At 50.4% G+C, this 23,106-nt stretch overlaps 1 long non-coding RNA gene across 1 annotated transcript; it reads right to left on the bottom strand.

Moving 5' to 3' along the window:
* Positions 1–5,476: 5,476 nt before the first annotated feature.
* Positions 5,477–12,007, bottom strand: LOC114012507 (uncharacterized). Its single transcript, XR_003554996.2, has 3 exons — positions 11,885–12,007; positions 8,812–10,529; positions 5,477–6,978 (listed from the first exon to the last, which is right to left on the bottom strand). It is a non-coding gene; the product is annotated as an uncharacterized LOC114012507 (long non-coding RNA).
* Positions 12,008–23,106: the final 11,099 nt, after the last annotated feature.

The raw sequence follows: 23,106 nt of genomic DNA, 5'->3' as shown, positions 1-23,106 counted from the left end.
AGGGGAGGCAGGGTGCAGCCCTGGCATGGTGGGCTGGAGCTGAAGGGGATGGATGCGGTGGCTGTCCCCAGCAGAGCTGGTGTACGCAGGGATGCGCAGAGCGCTTGGCAGCTGTCATGATGACACGCCTGTTGATCCCGTGCCATGAACTGTCCGTACAGTCCGGTCTCTCCCTCCCTCTCACTATTTTTACTGCTGGTTGTTCACACCGTGGTTGAGATGTTGTCTAGAGGACTTGTGTTGGCAGGTCTGCCCAGAGTTGAGCATTGCCTGGCTGTCTTTTGGAGCGGGCGCTATACCCGGTGTCTATCCTACGGCGGGCGTCGTTCCACTACCTTTCTCTATACTATGTTTTACATGTGAAGTAACCGTATATGCAGGTGTATATACAGGCATCTCTAGGCAGATCTGGGCTCCATGCACTGCTACAAAATTAAGAGGTGGAAAGCATACAGCAATTCAGTATTTTTTTTTTTGAAATTGCACAGCGATGCATTTGATTTACAGGTCTCAAAGATGAATTTTATAGCTTTCAGGAGCTAAACGAGCCCTCTGGGCGCTGCATTGCCCTGCAACCGTGCACGTGGGGCTGGGGCCGTGGTTTGGAGGAGCTTCACAAGAAGCAGCTCCTGCTGTAGGAGAGAGCACTGGCTGGCCGGCAAGAGCGTAGCTTGTGAATGACAACGTGCTGTCACATCAACACCACAGCAGAATTCTTTAACGTGATGTTTTTCTGCCAGTGGCAATGAGCTAATGGCGTGATAAACCCGCTGAAGTTTGTTGGGTTGGGGGGTGGATGTCTAAAGGCCCCATCATGTGCTCTCGAGATGCTTTGGCACCCCGCGCATGCGTGACCCGCGCGCTGTAGAAACCTTCCTTTTTCTGTCTGTGCAAAAAGATGTCTGTAAATAAGAGCGATATTTGGGTAACGGTGTCTTTATCGTTCAAATCTCAAACCCCATCAACTTTCGAGGAGGAACACGTGTTTTTATGGCACAGACCCCTTTGCTGTTAGTATTTAATCTCCTCCAAATTGAATGATTAATGTAATGAAGGCGCTGAAACAGTATCCAGAATTTAGACTACAGATGTTTCGTATTTATTATGTTTCTAAGGGCTGAGATAAATATGGGAATAAGTGATACCATGTCTTTGCTTGACATTCAGGAGGCTTTGGCGTATCTGATGAGATACAGTTTTGGGGTTTATCTAAGAGCAGAGTTTGTACAAAAAAGAAAAAGAGATACCAGCAGCTCTTTTAGTGCCTTCCCTCTCTTTTTTTTCCTCCTGTAAGAGCTGAAAACCATTTTTTGGTGGTTGCATGGGCAAATCGTAGTGTTGACTGGGAGAGTGATGCTGCTCGGAGGGCTCTTTGCCAGAGTTGCCGGAGAGCCGCTGCTCCTCGAGCCCTGATGCTCGGCTGCTGGGTTCAGACTAGCCACAGGGATCCAGGTGTGGGATGCCCCCCCACCGTGGGGCAGGAGGCATGGGGGGGGGCGCTGGTTTTTGTGCCCCTCGGTGGGACATACAGTTCGTAGCCGTGTTGTGCTGGTATGGCTTGTAGCTGGGATGGCTGCGGTGTTCTTGGCTCCGTTGAAGGTCTCAGCCAGCTTTGGCGTCAGCCTGGAAGGCACTGGGCTCAGGCGGCAGCAGCAGCAGCCTGCCCTGGCGGGGAAGGGGGACACCCAGTGAAGAGCTGGGCCAGGAGCTGCTTATTTAGTCTTGATGGCAGCTCACGCAGAGCCCTTCAACCACTCTCTTAAGTATTAATGAGGCAATTTCCATAGAAACTGGCTCCCTGGTCGCGATGCAGAGGTGGATTTTGAGGGGTGTGCTGACAACGTGCCGGCCTCGCCACCGCTGCCTGCACTGTGGCCCTTAGCCTGCCGTTTGGGGTGGCGGGGGCTTGGGGCTCGGCCTCAAGCAGGGGCTCGCAGCCGCTTTCGTTCTCTGTGTGAGCGGAGCTGGGCCCCATCCCGTGCTGCTGGAGTTGATGGCAGTCGCCCACCTGCTTCGCTGGGCATGGGCTGGGGCTTTGCAGCCTGAGCTTTGCTGCCGCAGCGTGCATTGCATGCCGTGTCATATCCAACGTGTGATGAGTTGGAGAACATCCTCCGTGAGCCACCTGCCGTGCGGCGTATTGACAGTACCGATGGCTTTAAGAGGGTCTTTGGCACCTGGGTGCATCGTGGGTGCTGGGGGAAGCCATTGAGGTTTTGGAAAAGAATAGGAGGAAATTTTCAGACAGGCCGGCTCAGTCTTTGCGCAAACAGAGCTCCTGGCACAGCCCTGGTTTCTCAGTAATGCCTGGAGGTTTTTCCTCCTAAATGATCCCTGTGGTTCCTGCATGGTGCCGTGCCAAACGATGCTGGACACGCGAGTGTGGCCTGAGAGAAGGAAGGGCTCCGTCCTGCCGTATCCCTTTGTGACAGTTGGGTGTCCTAGTTGTTAAAGAAAAACAAGACCAAAAAAAAAGAAAAAGTAAAATAAGAGAATAAGTCACACCGTGGGCCATGTCACACCTGTTCTCTCCTCTGTCCCCATGCTCTCTGTAGGTTCGGCGTACCCCCCCAGCTGGCGCAGCGCCCAGGGAGCCCCGGACGTCTGGCAGTTTTCGGATGGAAGTTCAAGAGCACTTAAATTCTGAAAGGAGGTGAAGCTGGGGCGAGCGGCCGGCGGCGTCTCGGCGTCCGGAGGTGGCCTCTGTCCTGCTGGCTTGCCGCGTCCCTGGGAGAGCCTGAGAAGTCACCCGCTGAAGGCAGCGCTCCCCGGGCTCCTCCTGCCTGCAAGACTATCGTATTTATATTTTGTAATAGAGTACACACTTCTTTGGGGTTGTTTTTTTGTTTTTGTTTTTTTCTCTCTTCTTTTTTTTTTTTTCTAAAAACAAACAAACAAAAGCAAACCCACCCACCAAGGTCAAGGGCTTATTGATGGCTTCAACTGGCTCCTTTCCCCACGGAAAAGACTGTCTTGCTCTCGTGGTCAACCCGGCCTGTTGGTTATCTCCATGACTTGCCATTTCTCAGAAGGCGTATCTGATGTGACGAATTAAAAATAAAACAAAACAGTGTAGGTCTGTGGGTGGGTGGGAAATTGCCATAATAAATGTTGGAGCTTTAGGTTTTGTTTGCTCTGTCTTTAATTTTTAATGCTAACAAGGGCCAGGCGGCTGGTATGACTCTGTATTACCATATCGGCTGCAGAAAATCCAAGTGCTGAGTTTACAAAGGGAAAGCCAGGGCTGGCGTCTGCGCGAGGGGCTGCGCGGCCCCGCAGGGCTGGTGTTTCCTGCAGAGCTGGACCAGGCGTCGGGCTTACGGCTGTGGCACCCCAGGTCACGGCGAGCCCCTGTTGGTGTGTGGTGATGCTGAAGTGGGGGGGTCTCCCAGCCCTCCTCCATCGCCTGCCTTCTCTTGACGAATGCCGGCTGTCGTGTTACATTTCTGCTGTTAAACTATGTACTTTTGGGGCCGGTGGGGTCCCTAATGTCCCTTAGTGTCTGTCCAAGGAGAACCGACGCCAGCTGGTGGGTTTCGGGAGGGGTGATAGCCTTGCTGTGGAGATGCCGCCAGTACCAGGGGATGCAGAGCCATGCCCCGAGCTGGGGGACCAGGGGGAGCTGCATCGGGTTGGCATCCCGGTGTCTCCCACGGAGTGCTCCAGCCCTGGCTCAACCTTCCTGCTTGCCAGTGGCACTCCATCCCTTACTGGGAGCGGAGCCCTCGCCCAAGGAGCTTGCTGGTGTGGGGCCCAAGCGCTTTGCTGAAGGGAAGATGGGTTAAGCGCATGCTTTTGTGCTGTCTCCGGTGGGATTTATAGGCTGTAGCTACTTGTGCCTGTGCCGGTGAGCGGGAATGGACCTTGTTTGGTGACAGAAGCCAGCTGGGTAGCGAGAGAGGTGCTGACCCAGCGAGCCGGTCGCAGTGGGACGGAGCCGAGTTGTGGGGCAGGGGCCAGCTGATTTACCTGCTTCATGTATCAGCTTCAGTCCCACTCCTAGTTTTACTCACCTCCTTTCTTTAAAATCCAAGCGAGACACCCAGCCAGGGCGACTCTTTCCTGGTGGAATGGCCATAGGGGAAGTGATGTTGCCTTTGCCATGGGTTGTGGTTGCTCTTTTGCTTTTTAAAATCCCAGGCTGTAGTTCTGCTGTCAGCCAGGACATAGCACAAGCACAGACACTTTTGTACCTTAAAGCTCAGCAAGGGGCTGGGTTGGGGCAGGCGGCAGAGGCACCTCCACACACTGTAGGGTCAGGCTGGGAGCCTGGGGGAGCTTGGTGCATGGGCACAGGTTGACTCAAAGAGAGCTCTTTGCTGCCTTTTTTTAAGGCAATTTGGTCTTTGAGGTCCAGCTACCCCAAAGCTGGCTGCACCCTAAGCCTGTTTTTTTAATCATTGGAGATGTTTTAAAAAATTCTTCCTATCCCCACCTGTGCTGCCACCTGTGTGTCTGCTTCTGAGGGGGGTTTGAGCCATGGACAGGTGAAAGCCATGGACAGGTGAATCTTATTGCATTAATCAGCCCCATCAGCTCGGGGCTAACCGAGTTAGTAATTGCAAAGGGGGTTGCTCAGCTCTCTCCTTCAAATTGCAAACCAGGCATCACCTGGTACGTATCTACAGCAGGCCTGTAATGCTTATAATAAAGGGCAGCTGGGAGGCTGCTCTGTAAGGGTTTTTTTGGTGTCGTGGCCAGCCCTGGGGGTGTCTGTACCCTTACTTTGCCTAAGCACAAGCAAAGCTCAGTGGGTGGATGGCTTCTGGGGTAGCCTGTTGTACTTTGGATGCTCTGCCATGTGGAACAAGTGGAATGTGCTCGGCTTTCTCTAGCTCAGGCCTGGCTCTCCTCCAGTGACCAGTGCCAGACAGGTGTTTCTCCCAGGAAAAGTAGAAAATAAGGCAGTGACAGCTAAATGTACTTTGCCAAGCGCAGAGAGGAGACATTATACCTGTCCTTTCCTGAAGCATTGAAGGTAAAGTGAAATAATCCATAAGATGTATATTTTTTAATGCAGGTGTTAATCCCCCCCAACGCTTAGGACTTTAAAACATCTGTGGAATTTGTGTTGCCTTAAAGTTACAAATACATGTACTGACTGTGCTGGGAGCCTCTTGTGAGTGCTGGGGGCTCCTCTCCCTTGCTGCAAGGCCTGATCCTGCTCTGGGGTCTGCTCTACTGTGGCCCTTGCAAGGCAACAGGGCAGCCCCAGCGTGAGGTCTTGGTGGAGCCACAAGGCTTTCCACTGCCATGTGTGACCCGGAGCACTCTGTGCATTCCTTAGGGTTATCCTTGGGATCCTTTTTTCTTTTTTTTTTTTTTTTCTTTTTTTTTTTTTTTTTTGTCTGGCCAGGACTTAGCTGCTGCAAAGCCCTTTGCTGTATCTGGGTGTGCAGAGGATCGTCAGCCATTGCATTACAGCGGCTTAATGAGTTTCTGCCAATTAACAGGAGTCAAGGCTTTCCTGTGAGGAGAGAGCTGGAAAGCTGTTAGCCTCCAAGCTGGAGATTGCTCTGGTTTTGATGCAAGAGGGGCAATGTTCCTAGGGGTTTTGTATTTTAGCATGTTCCCAAGGTGTGAGTCTACACATCGTGGTTAAAAAATGAAGTACGTTTGGGCTTTATGAAAAAACCAAAGCTCCGTAAGTTTTGGAGTTTTTAATCAACTAAAGTGCTCTCTTTCCTGGTCCAGGGGGCTGAGATGAGCAAGATACCTGGGAATTAGCTAGCTTAGCTTTGATTTTTTTTTGAGTTTAAAAAGCTGCTTCAAACTTGAAGGCCATTTGACTGTGCTGTATTTTATTTCTAAGCACACTTTAATGACACCGAAGTGCAGCGGAGGTCAAGTCTTGTGTTAAGTCTGACTTAAAGTTTGCTTTCAAAATAATATATATTTTGGATTCATGATGCATTTGTGCTGTGGGCTTGTACAAGATGAGAAAGCTCGCTCCAGAAGGGATCTGAAAACAGATCTAAACCCCTGTGAATGAGATTTCAAGCAACCCTTCCCCCCCATGTTTCGTTTCAACCTCAGCTTGGTGTCAGCTCCCACTGAGCGAGCTGTGGGGTCAGCAGCAGCAGTGGGCTCAGGAGCATCGTGGGGCTGATGGGATGGCAATGTGACTGTGAACGTGGAGGGAAGCACCAGCATCCTTGGGCTGCTGGAGGTTATTTTTTCAGCTATGCTGTTTACCCTGTACTTTTGTTTTGCATCTCACTTCTTCTTTTGCTGTGTGTGGTGGAGCTGTCTGGATGCTGGTGAAACCTGGGGTGAGCCTTTACCTGCAGACTTTTTGATGGCGAGGTGGACCTGTTAAACAATGCTGCCTTTCCAGGGCTCCCTGCTCTGGTATGATATTTCATGTGATCCTACTCTAAATTATTATTGAGGACTGAGCTGAACACCCCCCATCCCCCCCCAGAATAAAAGTGGTACTCATTTGCTTTTTTTTTTTATTCTCCCCTTCCCCCTACTCCAGTTTTCCCGTTTCAGATGTGATGAGGCATCGCCATTGGGTTGTACGTTGTATCTGCTTCAAGTCAATACATTCTTGCTGCCCCTCCATTCCAACAGCCCCTGAACCTCCTCTCCCCCTAGAATTCACCCTCTTAACATTTGCCATCTACAGGGGTCCAAATAATCAATTATTCCCAATGAAAGTTGGGGTTGGGGGGAGGACCGCAACAGAAAAGCCAAACCCCAAATATGGCCCTTATTCCTGAATCTCACTGGATAGAGTTACACATCTGGTAGAGGCTTGTTCGTTGTTGCTATTACTTTTATTGCGTCTTTAGCAGTGATGAAGTTCAGATGGCAGAACCAGTGGGCCCCAATTTAATTTCGTCTGGCCTCCCGTAATGAGCACGAAGGGTTCCCCGGGAAATGCTGGCTCGGTGGCGGTTCCCGTGGGCAGGGGTGGCTGGCGTGCTGCGGCCATGGGCAGGAGTGCTGTGGCCAGCTGGACAGGGGAGAAACCTGGAAATAAGGATGATAATGGGTGGGTGGAGGTGTCTGTGCTGTGTGAGCATCAAATCCTGCAGTGAGGTGGCTGGCCAGGCTCCTGGACAGGTAACTTTTCCTGTCAAAACCCAGAAGCAAGAGCAGGAGGTGGATTTCCACCTCTTTTGGTGGCTGGGGCATGCATGCCGCGATGCTTTCTGAGGTTGCTCTAGTCCTGATGGCTCTTCCCTGGCGATTTCCATGACCCTCTGGGTTTTCAGTGGCGATGTATAGAAGCTCCCACCTCTCCCCCAGTGTCTGCAAATGCATGTGTCTAAGGGCTATACAGGATTCATTTACGGGCCTCCCATTGGTGGGATATGTGCATGCAAATTGAAGGTTGTATTTGGCTTCTCATATTCAGATCTATATTCCATATTGTGTTGACCAAGCAAAACAACTCAGCCCCCGTGCTGAAGAATGTGATGGACTGATGACTTTCAGAAACATACTGTAAATCAAGGAGGCTAATAAATACTTGCTATTAATAAAACAGGGCTACTGCCTTTCAAGTTATTTTCCTGTTTTACAACATCTTAATTTAAATGGCATGAAAAAGGCAATTCCCTTGGACCTTCCCTCTTCCCCCAGCATGGTTGTTGCTAAGCTTAACCTCCTCAGATGCCCAGGCAAGATGAGTTTTTCTTCTATGAGAAGGTCTAGATGGAGCAATAAGCCCCCTGCACAACCCCATGGAGCTGATGAGGGGCTGGCCCCAGTGCCAGGGTCCCCTCGGCCAGAGGTGGCCTCTCGCCACCAGTTCCTATGGGCTGGCAGAAGATCCCCTGAGCCTGTCCACACCAGTGCATGGAAGAGCCTGCAGCCAAGAGCTGTACCACCTGCACCAGCTCACGCTAAAGCTTTAACGCTTCCAGTGGCGAGCAAAGCTGCTCCAGGTGGTAAGCGCACAGCAGAGCATCCGCAGGGGGCTTAACCCTCTCTGTCGGGTCTCGCTGGGTCTGTACCCCGTCCTTCCCAAGAGGCTGGGTGAAGGTGCTGGTGGCCAAGGGCCTCTGGTGAAGCACAGCTGCAGGAGCAGAGAACGGGGCTGTGAACTTGCTTCTTGAATACCTGTAGCGGAGCTCGTAGTGCCTACGGGGGTGCCGGATCCCTCTAAATAGCTGTGCCCCTGCAAACCTGGGATGCTTCAGGCAGGGAGTGGAGGATGGAGCCCTAAATAAACCTTTATTTATTTTTTTCTTTGTGAGTGTCTGTCCTTTCCCTGACCTCCTCTTACAGCCTTGCATCGGTGAGCAGAGCCCGGTGGCTGCGACGCTCCAGTCCCCCTTCCCATGGGCTGAGGTTGTCCCCTGGCAGCCCTTGTCCCACAGCTCATCTCCAGACCCACCCCCCCCGCTGGTGGGCAGCATGGGCTCTGCCTGTCCCGCTCTCCCCAAACATGCTGCACCCCAAGTACTGTGCAGGGATAAAACATTTTTTTCTTTTTTTTTACATTCTCCTTTCTCCTTCTAACAGACCTCTTCCCTGTGCTCCCCTGGGGTTCGGCTTTTCCATTCAGAGGCTTCAGGGAACAACAGCACTTGGGGAGCTGTTTTGCACCCGGCTGCTCCTGTTGGATTTTGCTGCCTAAAATCCCCTTTTAACTGTTTTTCTCTGCCTTCCCCCCCCCCACCCCCCGCCTCCCCTGCTGAAGAGATAGCACCTTCTGCAGCTGTAGTGATTAAAGGGGAGGGGAAAGAAACAAGCTTATTTAAAGTAGATCCTGGCAATATAAAATAAGGTGTGGAGGTGATGAATGATCCCAGGGTATATTAAAGCAGGGGCTGGCATTTTCGACATCGCTCTTACCTGCAGCGTGTTTGAGCACCTCGGAGACCGGCTGTTTTGAAACACCGAGCATCCGCCCCTGGGCCCTAATTTGGGCAAGTTTAAAAACGTCCTCTGGGATTTAGTCAAGTCGTTGCTGTTTTCCTCTCCTGGAGACCCCGGTGCTGCCGTATGGATGCAGGGCTGGAAGGGAACAGGAGGAAGAATCCCACCCTGGCCCTGCTCTGCCTCCTGAGGGTGAGGGCATCAGAGAATGGGCTCCCTGGAATGTGTGGGGATGGGTGAAACCTCCTTGGCCTTTAAATGCTTTTTAAAGGCTCTTGGAAGTGTATTCCCAGCATTGCTGTAAGAGGCAGCCAGGAGAAAGAGGGGAAGAGAAAAGAGCTCATTGCATGCAACTAGCAGGGCAGGCGCAGGGAAATTATGCATTTTTCTGGACTGGCTTATTCCCTTCTGTGTATTAAACATTATTTTAATATTCAAGTGACAATGTTTTATAATTAAGCTAAATGTAAGAGCTGGAGTACGCTGGAGAGCTCGGCTCGGTATGAGGAGGTGAGGAAGGTTTCCACCCGCTGCCCAGGATTAACCCCTGGTTGCAGCATCCTTCGCGGCTGTGCTGGCAAGTACAGTGCCTGGCTCTCGAATGCCAACACGCCCCGCACTTTGGCAAGTAAAACCTTTAACTCATAAAGGTTGTAATGTTAATACAGAAGAAAAGCCTTTTAAAAAATTACATTAGTTCACAGACATCTATTGAACTCATGAGGGGAAATCTAACCCCTGAGAGATAGAAACTAAAGAGCTGAGCCATAAACCAGTACGATAACATCCTTATTATAAGATGCAAATTAAGGGGCCCAATTCACTTTAAAAAAGCATTATGAGTATTTAATTTTTCTAGAGGGAATATCTCTGAAGTTGGCCTGTGTGTGGTTTTTTTGTGCTGTATACTTAAAAAAAAAAAGTCAGGCTGTGAAGAAGCTGCTGAAGGCAGAGTGGAGGATTCTGAGTGGTGGTTTGGGTGTTGGAAAGTAGCTGGTGCTTATTGTGGGCAGGAGAGCGTGTGTTCGCACTGGGTTTGGATAGGGAGACTGTGGCTAAAGCCGGCAGCATCATGGTGGGTTTCTAAAGCTGTAAAATGGGGTCTGAACATGCCCTGGAGTTTGTTGCCCGTCCAGAGCAGCTGGCTGTGTCCCCGTGCATCCCTGGCTGGCAGCTCAGTGCTGACGCTGGTGCCCTGTGGATTGAGGAGAAGCGCTCGGTGAGAGCCCATCTGAGTTTATTGACTTTCTGGGCAACCTGCTTCTCGCCCTTGGCATTGCAGCTCCTTCTGGGGGCGGCTGGGCTGCCGTGGTGCTGCCGACAGCGTTATGGGTCATAGAGAGTGTACAGTCTGGTGAGGGGAGCCTGGGGCTTTTGGTTGCCTGGCTTGAGGCACTTGTTCATGCTGGGACCAGTTTGAGGCTTCACCGTATATGCCGGGTTTGATTTTTCTGGCCTTTTCTTGTTTCGTGACTCTTTTAAAATTATTTTTTTTTTTTTCCCCACTGAAGTTGGAAGACTGTGTAATCACTGCTGTTGCTTTCGCCCTCACTGTTTGTCAGATGCTGGAGGTTAAAGTCTCAAGCCAGGAGAAGGACTTGGCATACAAGGTGGGGACAGCTGGGATGGAAGGGAGGGAGCCTCCAAGTGTTTGGTCTGCTCTCCATCCAGCTTTAGGGTTGAAAGGTCAAGACCTGTTCGAAAGACAAAGAAAACTCAGTACCCGTAATTTGCATCCTTCAAGACAAAAGGCCTGGTTCAGCCACCTGCGGCTGGAATTGTCTTTTCAAATGCAGAAAATAAAGCAAAGCCCCTGCCCTGAAAATTGCTCTTCAGGTGGGCGTTATACTGCTCTCCTGTGCAATGCGTGGAGGTCAAGGGTTGGGTGAAACAGAGAGACCAAGTAAATACATTAATTTGAAACCCAGAGATGAGAGTATTTGTTTTGCAAAGCTGTAGAGCATCTTCCCAATTACAGAGATGAAAGCTGGGATGGGACGGGGGCCACTGGCTCTAGACCCAGCCCTGCAGCTCAGCTTTGGGGTCAGGCTCTGTCCACACACCGTGGCTGCTGCCCTGGGTTTGGGGCACAAAATAATGGGCTTTTGCTGAGGGTGGGTTATTCGGCTGGGGAAAACCTTGGTCTCCAGCTGGACCGCAATGGCTGAGATTGGACCGGGCATGAGCCACCCATGGAAACCTGTTTCTCATCCCACAGCTGCCTCCCTTATCTCCTTTCTGGCAATCGCATGCTTATTTGTTTCCAAACCACTGTTTACAATGAATATAACTTCTTTTTAAAGCTGCACAGATGCACACAGCCGGCAAAGACCATAAAATAGTGGTAGGTGATGCCTGCTGTCAGGTGCTGGGCTGGCCAGACCTTTAGAAATACAGACTCCTTGCTTTGAGTTTTCTTTTAAAAAGAAAATAAATCCACTATACCCTTCTTTTATCTTGTTCAGGAATCATAAATTTAGCAGGTAACAGGGTTAGTGGACCGGCTAGGCAGCTGTCCGGGGCCATAGGTTAGTTAGACTGGAAGTATTTATGGGGCTGCAGCTCAGCGGATTCCTGGTGGGGGGCTGTGCCAACCAGGCGCCACCGAGGGGGGCTCAGCGCTTGGTGCACGTAGGATTAAACACCTGTTCAACCAACCAACCAACCAACCTTTCCTGATACAGCAGGCCATGAGGCCGTGGTAATCCTCCTGCAGGTATCCCCAAAAAGAGGCATTTTATGAGTGTTTCCCCCCCTCCTGTTCTCTCCTGGATCCCACACAGGAGCACCTGGAGCATCGTATGCACATGCCTGGCCAAAAGCTGCCTGGCTGCAGGGGCAGAGGGGAATTGCACTTGTCGTTTCCAAAGTGAACTTTGTGGGCGGGCAGAGAGTAAATATCAGGACGATATAGCATGGCCAAACCCTGGTGATAATCTCTTGGTCAGGCATGCTGGCTTTTTCCATGCTGTGTCCCGGCTCGCTGTGCACCCCCTCAAACTCCCCCTCCTCTCAGTTTAGGAATAGGACCCTCGTAAATCCTTCTGACCTGGATGCTTTATCAGGTCCCCCAGCTTCTCTCTGCAAAACCACGGCGTGGGTGGCAGGGGCAAACATCTGCGCAGGGGATATCCTCCCGCTCCTGCTCCTCCGTGGCTGGCCGCTATCGCCGTCGGGAAGGCAGTTGCGGTTTCGTAGCTTTTTAGCTGCAAAATGAGGAAGGATGTTCTTCCTTGTGGTCTGCAATTATGGCGTAGATAGTAACAAACGTATTTCTGCATCCCACTCCAGATTCGCTCTCCTGCAGCCAGGCTGAGATAAGGGGCGATGTGTCAGAAAGCAAAACCCTGACCGTGAGCAAGTTATGGAAGTGATTGTAAAACCTTCTCGGGAGATTAAATGCAGGTCCATGCCTGGTTCTAGCAGCATTTGGAAATAGCATTTAATATCACACAGCACCTTGCTTTAAAGATGCCTAACAAACCAACAACCAAAAAACTCAGCCTCTCTTTCTGCCTGCGTTGCAGAGGTTGGGAATGCGAGGCCCTAAATCCAGCCTCCATCTTTAATCCCGGAAAATCTTCAGCTTTTGGGAGCAGGTGGCATATTTGTCTTGCACGTGCCCCTTGCACACTGATGTTTGCACCACTGAAGCCTCAAAAGGCCCCAGGATTAGCACCAGCAAAAGGCTGGGCTTGTCCGTCACTGGGGATGCTCTGGAAGGGCTGCGGAGGCAGGGTTTGCTCTGGGATGGTGCGATGCCCAGTATGTGGCTCACCATCACTCCAGAGATGGGTCCTGGTCAGGCTTGACAGTGGCTCCTTGGGAGCTGCTGCGGGGGATGCATGAAGCTGGAGCGTACTTGCTCTGTGTGCTTGAAGTGGTTTGGCTAATAAATTGAGAAATAGTAAGTTATTGATTTACAGGCAGTGCAAGCGGCTGGCTCATACCCGGCTCCGGGTGCTCCTTCCCAGCCCCGTGCCGACTGCTGCGGGTCAGGGGGTGAGGGCTCCTGGGCATGTCTAGCCACCGTGAAGGTATTTCTAGGCACATGTTGGTTTTTTACTTTTCCTTTCGAAGAGTGTGATGGGGGTCCTGCTCGGGGCCAGCTGTCTTTCCAGAGGTGCTTCTCCTCTCACCTCCCTTACATCTTGCCATGAGGACGATGTGAGATCTGATTTTTCACCTGTGCTGACAGTCCCTGGTCCTGGGCTGGAGCAGCAGAGCTCTTTGCCGACCAGGGCCATCCCAGTGTTTTACTTCCATGCGTACCTATATTCCTCTGCTTTAAAGGATGAGACTGAACCTCTCACTGGGTCACACTGGGGTGGATTTAATGAGGGAGGAAGAGCAGCCTCAAAAATTAGTCTGACTCCTGGAAATACTTGATACTGTGAATTTTTAATTTTTTTTTGTGTGTAAATTTTAATGTCGTTTCTTGCACTGCAGTGAGCAGGTGGAGGTGAATTCTCCCCAGACAGGGAGGTGCAGCTGGGAAGGGGATGATCTCTGCTGGTGCCTGGGAGCCCCCGTGGCCGGGGCCCTTCTCCCTGCTCTGCTCGGCAGGTTTCGGCATGACTCACCGGAGCCTGGGACAAGGTGGGGTGTTTTCTTCCAGGTCAGGATTTAGGTGGATTGGCAAAGGGCTGTGGGAATGCTTTTAAGGTGTCTTCTTGCATGTTGGTTCCCCCCGCCCCCCATCGTCTCCTTTTTGTTTCCCTGCAAGCAATGTCAGGCTCTGCTGCTCTGCCTTTGCCCAGCACACGAGCAAGGAAGGGTTCGGGCTGCCGGAGATGCACATTTAGCAATTGTCTGCATCCTGCCCTGCACCTCTGCTCAGCATTCCTCCTGCCCTTCTCCCCACTGTCCCCTCACAAAACCACTCCCCATCTCCAAAGAGGTCAATGCCTTTGCTCCCAGCTGGGGGCCTCCAAGGCACCCCCATTTCCTCCCTCCTCATGGGGTGCATTAGCGATGGGAATCAACTCACTCTTACATAGCTATTGCCATACTTGGAATAATAAAAATAACAGAATGAGAGGAATGAAGCTGCTGCATATTTTTGTAACACACATCTAAGTCTTTCAAGACTTGAAGCTCCAAGGCTCACTGAGAGATAAATAATAAGCAGTAATTAAAGATGGACGCACTGAATTGCAAGAGGTTTTGCTATGGTTGGAGATGCCATTGTGCTGGTCGAGGTCCTTGCTGCGGGACTTTGGGGTGGCCGTGAGGTTCTGCAGCTGAGCAGCCGCTTGCATGCAGGAGATGCTTTGCGTTCATGTTACTATTAGTACTTCACATGTGTTAATCACTGCGGCTCCAGCTCTGCTAGTGCCGGGTGTACAGCCTGGCTGTCGCCCCCCCAAAGCCAAGCCCAGCTACACCCCCGGTACTCCGTCTGCTGCAGATAAAAACTTTCCTACCACCAAGCCGGGCTAAACGCAAAGTTTTGTGCCACTGGTTCCCATCGTAATTATGTATCTGCACGGGATAGACCCGAGGGCAAACCGTCCTGGCACTCCATCAGCGCTTTCCTACGTGCGCTTCTGGGAAGCGGAGGGACAGCCACATGCATGACCTGTTCTTCTGGCCTCTCCTCAATCACATTGCAGCCTCAGGTGCATTTTTAGCTCCTCTGAAATATTTTTGGGGGTGTTTTTTCATGTTAGTGCCTCAATCGCTTTTTTCTTTCCTTTTTTTTTCCCCCGTCTTTGACATGTCCGAACCATTTCATCCCATTCTTAGTATTGACATAAAAATGCAGCTGAGAAAACACTGAAGCTGTTTCAACAACTGCCGTGCTAAGAAGTAAAGTAAACCAGAAAGTAGTTATTACACCAAGAGCTTCCTCTTTAAATCAGCTGGAGGGGGGAGAAGTGAGAGTACTTGGTAATTAGATTCTCTCCCGCACCCTAATTGCATTACCAATAAATCAGCTCTGAAGATCTGTTTCTTTTTAAGTTTTCTTGAATTTAGCCTTTGTCTGAGAATCTTGGAACAACAGAGCCGCAGTAAGTATGATTAACTTATAGTTAATTGCTAGGGTATTTCGGCTCTGCCCCGTGGACGCCCAGCCCGCGATGGTTAACCATCGGCCCCTCGGAAACCAGCCCCCTGCCAAACCAGGGCGAGCACGGCAAGCTGCTCCCTCCTTACCCACAGCACGCAAGTAAAAGGGCAGGAGGCTTTACGTTAAGGGATAACCTGGCACACGCAGGGGTCCAATGGAAAAAAACGAACTTTTCCTCAGCATGACTTTTTGTCCTGCGCGTTTTTTCTCCCTCTCTTTTTAGGGTTGCTAAAGGGCCAGGGAGTTTTAGTTTAGCAAATACATCTTATAAATACTTCCTATAATTTCAGAGTCCTGGACCCTGAATCCCTTTAAGCTCTGATTAAGCCATACGTAATTGTGTATTTTCTTTTCTAGAAGAAGAGAGGATGTTTAGTTAATATATAATTACATGCTGGGTCTGTGGGCTGCGGATGGGCACGGGGAGCCACCCGCAAGCCAAGAGCGGGAAGGATGAAGAAAAGCCCCCCCCAGACTGTGCAGGGTGACCCCTGTCCCTTAACTGAAGTCAAGGCAAATCTCTTTCAACAAAGATGAGGGCTTATCGGTGACCTTCCACTGAAATCTTGTGCTGTTGAAAGCTGGAGGTTGCACAAGAGGCAGGGCAGCGATGCGCAGTACCGCGCCGCTCCCGGTGAGCGCGTAACACATCACAGCTCCCAACGCACTGGCGGTTCGCATACACCCTTCGCTTTGATGCACTGGTTCACATGCGCCAGGTTATGTCCCCATGACACGTGGCCAGACGATTTATCAGAAAAATCAGTGCTAATCGTTTAAAAAAATAAGTGTTTGGTGGACACGATGTAAATTCCGGATTGAAAGAGTCCGTCCTGCCCACCGCTTGACTCCAGTCCATGCTTTGCAAAGCAAAGCCACACGCAGGTTTCTACTGGGTATGAAGACAAAGACCGTTGTGTTGATGCTGCAGTCACGTTCAGCATGAAAAAGAGAGTTAGCATCCCCCAAACACAATGACCATTGAATGATTTTAATTGAGAAACTTGGGTAGGAGGGATGCTGGAACATGCTATCTCCGTTAGGAGACCGTCACTGAGACTGGAGTTGAGGCATGATGGGGGATAAGCTGAGGTGCTTTGCTTATGGAGCACTGTCCCATAGGGTCTGACCGAGGCAGGCTGCAGGTCACAGGCCCCACTAGCAGCCCCAGGCATGGTGCCATCCAGGGAGCCCAGGCAGGAGCAGCTAGGAGATGGGGACGGAGATAGAGAGGATGAAGGAGACAAGGCTGCATCCTACAGGACTCAGAAAACTGCCCCACTAACCCTCTTGTGCTGCTCAGAAAGCATTCGAGGCTACCCTGCTTGGCTAGAGATGGGAATTGCCTTCAGCTGTGGCCATGCTCCCCACCCAGGTGGGTGCAACCAGCCCACTTCTCCTCCAGCTGTTCCTGGTTACAGAGCAATACGAAGTAGCTGATAAAGCATGGGCTAACAGCAAGCTCAAGAACAAAGGGCTGGAGCTGAGCTTGGAATGAGAAGCAGCAGGTTGTGCTCCTGTGGTGAGAGGCTTGTGTGCTTTTGGGCTCGCCTTGATGTTCTCTGGATGTCTCCAAGGGTCCTCTGCACTGGGTGAGCTGCGAGCGCGTGGGGGTCCCTGTGCTGGGTGCCAGCACTGCCGTGTCAGCCTTCACCGGGGGTCTGCTCTGGCTGCCGCAGCCTCCTGCTTGCACCTGACCTGGCTTTGTTTGCCTGGCCTTGGGAGGCAATGCCTCTGGTCTTCAGTTGCATTTGGCTGGTTCAGTATGACACATCTCTGGGCTGAGAAAACCTCTGGGGCTGTGCAAGGCCTGTGCTCAGGAGTGCCAGCTTGCCACAGGTGCCCAGGGCGCTCCAGTTACAGCAAAGTGAAGTTGCATTGCTTTGGTGGAAAAGAGAGGATGTCCTTGCCTGGCTTACAGAGCCTGGAAGCTTTTCCAAGGTGCTTCCTATTGAACTTCACTCATGTGCAACGCTGAGCCTTCGGTGGCATCTCGTCTACATGACCACCCGGGGTTGCTCCTGGGGGGAGGACTGGCTGTTCCTGGGAATCTGCTCTCCGTGGGGCAGGTGAGTGGTTCCCATATGCTGCTACTGCTCTTTAAGATTGTAGTTCTTTGCAAATACATGTTATCTCTTGAGGATCTCCCCATGCCCGTGGTGTGGCATCTGCATTATACATTATGTCACACCATCTTCCTCCCACGTTTGCCAGAGGGGAAAGCTTAGCATGGACTATGCATTAGATTTTTGGAAAGCCTCTGTAGTCCCTGGCACTGTGGGATTAGTTTAGCCCTTCATCTGTGTAAAAGAAATACATTGGGTATTATGAGTGTGCAGGATTGTGTATTAGTGCTTTTTGGAAGACATACCTCTGGAGCTGGAGGTGTGGTCTGTGGCGGCGTGTTAATTGCAAGATGTATTGCCCCACTATCCTGGCAGAAATACTTCTTTTCTTCCCTGTGCCTGACAATTCATGCTTTCGGGAAGGGCTGTATTTTAGTCCCGTGGTGGACAGAAGACTTGAGGTATCTGGTGGGTTTATCTTGTGGCTTGAAGTTGATCAGAGGTCCCTAAGCACTGCTAAAATAATAAGGCATCAGACTACATTGCTTGGGGACATCAGCGTCTCTTATAAGTGCTGAAAGGGAAGGAATATTCAGCCTCTCCGATGAGCAGCTCTGCCCCACAACTAGCATTTCCCTTGCTGGTGAGTCAGGGATGAAACCACCACGGGCTAATTCCTATTTACCTTGGGGAAGTGGCAGGGGGACCTTGCAGAAGCAAATGTGATGACTGGAGATCAGATTATGTCAAATCATTTGGTTCTGCCATTGAAATGGCCTCCCCCTGCAGTTCCACAAGCGATGGGCTGGGGCTGGAGGGAGGTGGGCAGGAGAACTGGAGCTGGGGGCCCCTCACAGCTCATCCTCCCTGTAACTGGGGTGGATGAGCAGCTCCTCTGGTCCCAGGTCCTTTTATTTCCTTCACCCCTTCCTTTGGCTTGGCTCCAGGAAGGAGACCCAGCCCAGGGGATGTTTTCTTCCTTTTTTCTTATCACAGAAGCAGTGGGGCAGGCTTACTTAGTGCCACCAGGTGTGTGTCTGGGTCTGCACGGTGCTGAGCTCAACCCAGGTGTCTGAGACACAAGGGTCCATCTCCAGCACCACCAGTCTTTGTGGTCCCTCCCCCTCCCTCAGTGTGGGGTTGTATCACCTTGTGCTTGAAGACACCACAGTTCTGGTCTATCCCCCGCAGAAACCACCTTTTTCCCCTCTGAAAACCTCAGCAAAGGTCAGCTTTAGTCATTTTTTTGGCAAACCCACGCTACAACTGGCTGGACTGGTTTGAAAATGCCTGGTGGCGGCTGCGGCCTGGTGCAAGCGTGCTGCAGAGCTGCATCTCCAGGCGGTGAGTCACTCGCCAGGGCGGCGGGGCTTTGCACTGTTAGGTGGCTGTCCCGCTACGCACCCGGCCAGGGTGGCCCGGCTTCAGCCCCCGTGGTCCTGCCGTTGCCCAGCGGTGGCCCAAAGGGAGGTTGGTGGTGGTGGCTTGGAGGAAACATAAGGGTATCTTGAAATTATTTGGCCTACTCCTTCCCCTCCGCTTGCATCTCCGCCTCCGGCATGGGGCACCTAGCTTCAGCTTTTGAGTAACTCCAGCAGCAAGGATCGCAAAACGAAGACTTATCTAGTAAACGTCATCCTTGACTCCTGCGGCCCCTGAGCCGCTGCCGTCGGTCCTTGTTTGAGTGATGAAGGATTGTACCATTAGTCCACCGCTTAATGAATATTGAAATGCTGTCTGGAAATGAAAAGGCATGTGTTCTCTGGGACACAAACAGACCAGAAATATTTTCCACTGCTGTACAGTCCTCTAAGTGTTGGGTGTCACCCCGCTGGAGCTTCACCGGAGCCCTCACCTTTGAACTAAACTGAGAAGTGGGAATCTTGTGGCTGGTAATAGCGAGGCCATTATTTTAAGGATACAAATGTTTAATGTACAATAACGAGTCACATAATGAATGTCCAAATGAGTGATGTTTTCTTCAGTTTTACATTCCCAGAGGCGCAGAAAGTATTGGTCACTTTGACACAGAAAGCAGCCAGGCAATTACGCTGGCGTGCTCCGAAAAGAGGAGATTTTATTTCATAATGCAAAACTTGCAAAAAAGGCTCAGGAACACCCTGTGCTTCCTCATTGCTACTTTGGATTCTATTTGCCTCCACATTAAAAAGGGACGTGGCGTTTAGGGTTGTGTTTAACTCTGCCCTCTGAGCTAGCATGGGGTCTTTGGCAGTGAGGGTGGGGGAAGGAGAGCAAGAATGCATCTATAAATGGTTTCTTCTTAAACCTGAAATTAATGAATGAATTAAAGAAATCTGGTTCCCCTTTTACAGCGAGGGGGAGAGGTAGGGTACCACCCACCGGTAGCAGAGCTGGCTTGCTTGAGATGGGTGCACAGGTCTGGGTGATGGGCTCAGCCACTCACCACTGGGTCACTGAAACTCCCTGTGGCTTTGGCATAACAGGATTTTGCCCAGAAGCTTTCAGTACCCCCCACATCCCTCTTACTCATAAATGAGTTAATGAGAGAAGCCTTTCAAGGTATTTTGAGAGCTTAGGACTTAAAGCTTGATTTTTTTCCTTTACTGAAATTTTGGGTCAGACAATACCTCCGCCATTTTAGCTGGGCAGCACCAATTAATTATTTTTCATGCCACAGAAGACAATGAAACCCGGGTAATTTCAGCGATAGTAGAAAATCTGCCTCATGTATGTGTGCACAGGGGAGGTCTCAAATGAAATGTTGCCTTAGAAAGCAAAGTTCTAGTGTTCCAAAAAAACCCATCCAGGTTTTATCTGTTTTTCCAAAGGCTAAAATGAATTCTTATGTATATTTTATAAGAATATTTGTTTTGTGTTTAGCCCAGCATTAACGATACTTTTTTCTTAATAAGCTCATGTCAGAGCTCCCATAACCATAGCCCGAAGGATATGTTTTGCAAAAATGAAAAATGAACATATTATTTACCTATCAGTACCACGCAACGTTGGTCAGTGCAAACCAGCGGCGCTCCCCCCTCCCGCTCCCACCATTCCGGGGGGCGGGTTGCCCTGTCTGGGCAGTGCTGGGACTGTATCTGTAATATGGAGCTTTCAACTGCTGGGCCGACAAAATGCCTCTCTGACAGCCAAGCCATTAATTACCATCATCTGAGCCTAATTCATTCATCCCTTTCCCTCTCATGCAGAGGGACAGGGAGGGCTGAGGGCACTTGGGGAAACGTAGGCATGATTCCATATTCGTTATGCGGCGAGCGCTGCCTGCGACTTTGTTGGTTGCAGTGGCTTTAATTGAATTGGCTTGCCAATAAAGCTGTTGTCATTCAGTAAGTGAATTTGTTGTACTACTCGCACCACAGCTGCTGCATACAACCAGGCGTTTCCTGAAGGCAAGCCAACCTTGTGCTACCCTGGCTGGAGATTTTTTTTTTTGCCTTTCCCCAAAACTCATCCGTAATGTGCTGCGTAATATCCTTTAGGTGGTGTTTCCCATCAGGGAGAAATAGGGCATCGCCTACCTGAGTCCCTCTTGCAGGGCCGTGTTGCGACCCTAAAAAGCGGTGGCTGTGGGCCGGGTGCTGGTACCCATCGGGGTGTGGGACCGGCCGGTCACCCCATGTGGTTTTTCAATTAATGGGCTCTGACCTCTGTTACCTCACGCTGGTCATGATAGAGCATCATTGTTCCTCACAGTAAAAATAAATACAGAATATGACAGATAATATATTTTGTTAGTCAGGAGCTTAGAGTCCCATTAAGAAGTCTAGCAATATTGATAAAATAAAGCAACGTTAGGAGAGGCATTTATTATAGGATATGTAGGCTGCTGGGCCAAAAAATACTCCAACTTTCTGCAGTTTATAAAATGTTAAGGAAGTGTGTGTGCGTTGGGGGGGAACTGCTTGATTTATGGTGGCTGTAAAGTGGTACCAAGATGGAGTAAGACATCCAGAGGCCTGAGCAAGCATTACTTCTTGAGTTTTAGCATGTGGCAGGAGCACGTATGCAATAGCCCAGAGAGCGGTCCATGCAGCAGCTCAGCGGTGGCTGAGGACCATCGCTCCCCATACAAACGCTTCACCCTTCTCGCAGGGGAGGTGAGATGGAAAACTGCCTGAACGCTACCTCTGCCCCGGTCTCTGTAGGGTTAGAGCAACCCCCCGTATTTTATCACCCTTGAAGAAGGGGGGATGATAACAGAGGAACAGATCTGGTTCCATTTCAAAACGTTGTGGCTGAGTCCCAACTCCAATTGGGATGAGTTACTGTTTCTTGGTGCTATGATGAGCTGGGGGAATTACCCACAGAAAGAAATTTTCTTCCAAGATTTTTTTTTTATAACCTCATTAAACATTGCATTGAAATCTGAGTTCATTCCATTGGATTTTTTCAGATTCATGCTTATTGTAGATTATTTTTAGCATATCAAAAATCTGGTTAGGTAGGGTATTTCGATCTCTCTGCTCAAACTTGATCGTGCTCAGCTGGATGCCTAACCAGAACTGCAGGAGCTGAAGTAATATTTTGGCTGTTGATCTCACTTGAGGTGAACCATAAATTTGAAAAGATAAGCTGGCAATTAGATGGTTAAACTAGTAGATGAATGCCTGCTTCTAGACATCAAATCAAAAAATAAATGTTGCTCCATATAGGGTCCTGTTATTTGAGTGGTAACCCATGAAGAAAAGTCTAAAACTGACTGGTCATGGTAAAACTTTCCTTAACTTCAGTACCAATGGATGTAGCCTGATGGGGACCTGTTGGTTTCCGTGCTGGGAGCCTGCTTGTACAAATCCATGGAACTAGTTTTGGCAAAGGCTGTGGTGCCTATTTTCAGCCCAGGAAGAGTCAATTTTCCTGTTAGTTTGGGAGTAAAAGTATATCAAACATAAAGCTTGAGGGCCTTAAAGTAGTTGTCTTGTCTCACCTTTTGGGGGGATCAACTCTAGGAGTAAAAACCATGATGACAAATATCCCACTGATGTCTGTAAGACCATGATCTTTTTCCCCTCGCTGTTTCTTGGGATGCTTCCTAGAAATTAAGGTGCTGATATATAGCTCTCAAAATACCTGTGTGGTCAACTTAGATCCATCATCCAAAGTGCCTGGTGTTGGGCAACGTGTCTGGAGGCACCGGGCAGTGAGGGTGCATTGGTGAGCCTGGGATTTTGGGACAGAACAGTGTGCATCCACAGTAGCCACCTCTCCTAATGATTTTGGGGTGATGCTGGGTCCCAGTGGGTCTGTCTGGCCAATATGGTGTGCACTGCTGGTAGCCCTGAGCTGATGCAAAGGCAGCAGGTGGGTCAGTACCTTTCCACTGAACTCAGGTGCCGAGTCTGTTACATCAGAAGTGCTTGGATAAAGTTAAATAACCCAGGCAGGATCTGTCGTTTGCTGCTGGCAAGGTTTGTGATGCCTGGAGGAAGCGGTGGCAGCCCTGGGGTGCTGGGTCTGGGTTTCCCTCCTGGCTGGGAGGGTTGGAGGCCACAGGGCTCAGTGGAGCTCCCCAGCTGTCGGTGGGACCTGCAGGTCTCTTCCCACATGGATGAGTTTGTCCCCATTTCTGCTGCTCCCAAACCCACAAGTCTGGGTGTCCATGGCATGGGGCACCGTGTTGGGTTGGAGCACTGCCTGCTGGAGCTTCAGCTCAGCCAGGGGGCAGAGAGCGTGGGGAAATCTTCACGGTGAATAACCTGGGGTTTAGGTTACTCCAAGTAACCCAATTTACCTTGAACACTCCTCTTAGAGCAGTAACGCTCAGTAAGTGGCTGTGTCAGTCAATTATAGACTTATGGTAGCTGACAACGTTTTCTCCTATCACGTCTTCCCACCACTCCCCAAGCCTCTGCCAGAGAGGACAAGCCCAACGGCAGCAAGCACACACGCACCTCAGCAAGCAGTGGCACGCGGCCAAGGGAAAAGCTCAGGGTAACTTCATATTGTCTTTTCCTTTCCTTGGGTACAATATTCTGTATGTGGAACGCAACTGGATCACTAGTTCTTCTAAAAGACGGAGCTGACAAGGGCTTTTGTGTGCCTGTATCCCCCACACTATTAGAAATAAATTTTCAGTATTAAGAGCCATTTATTAGCAGCTAATAAAGTAGGCTCTTCTTTATTCAGAAGGGT

This window comes from Falco peregrinus, chromosome 11 (genome assembly GCF_023634155.1).
Source record: "Falco peregrinus isolate bFalPer1 chromosome 11, bFalPer1.pri, whole genome shotgun sequence".
Lineage (NCBI taxonomy): Eukaryota > Metazoa > Chordata > Aves > Falconiformes > Falconidae > Falco > Falco peregrinus.
Note: the sequence above shows the minus strand (reverse complement) of the source record. Positions and strands in the feature narration are given on the sequence as shown.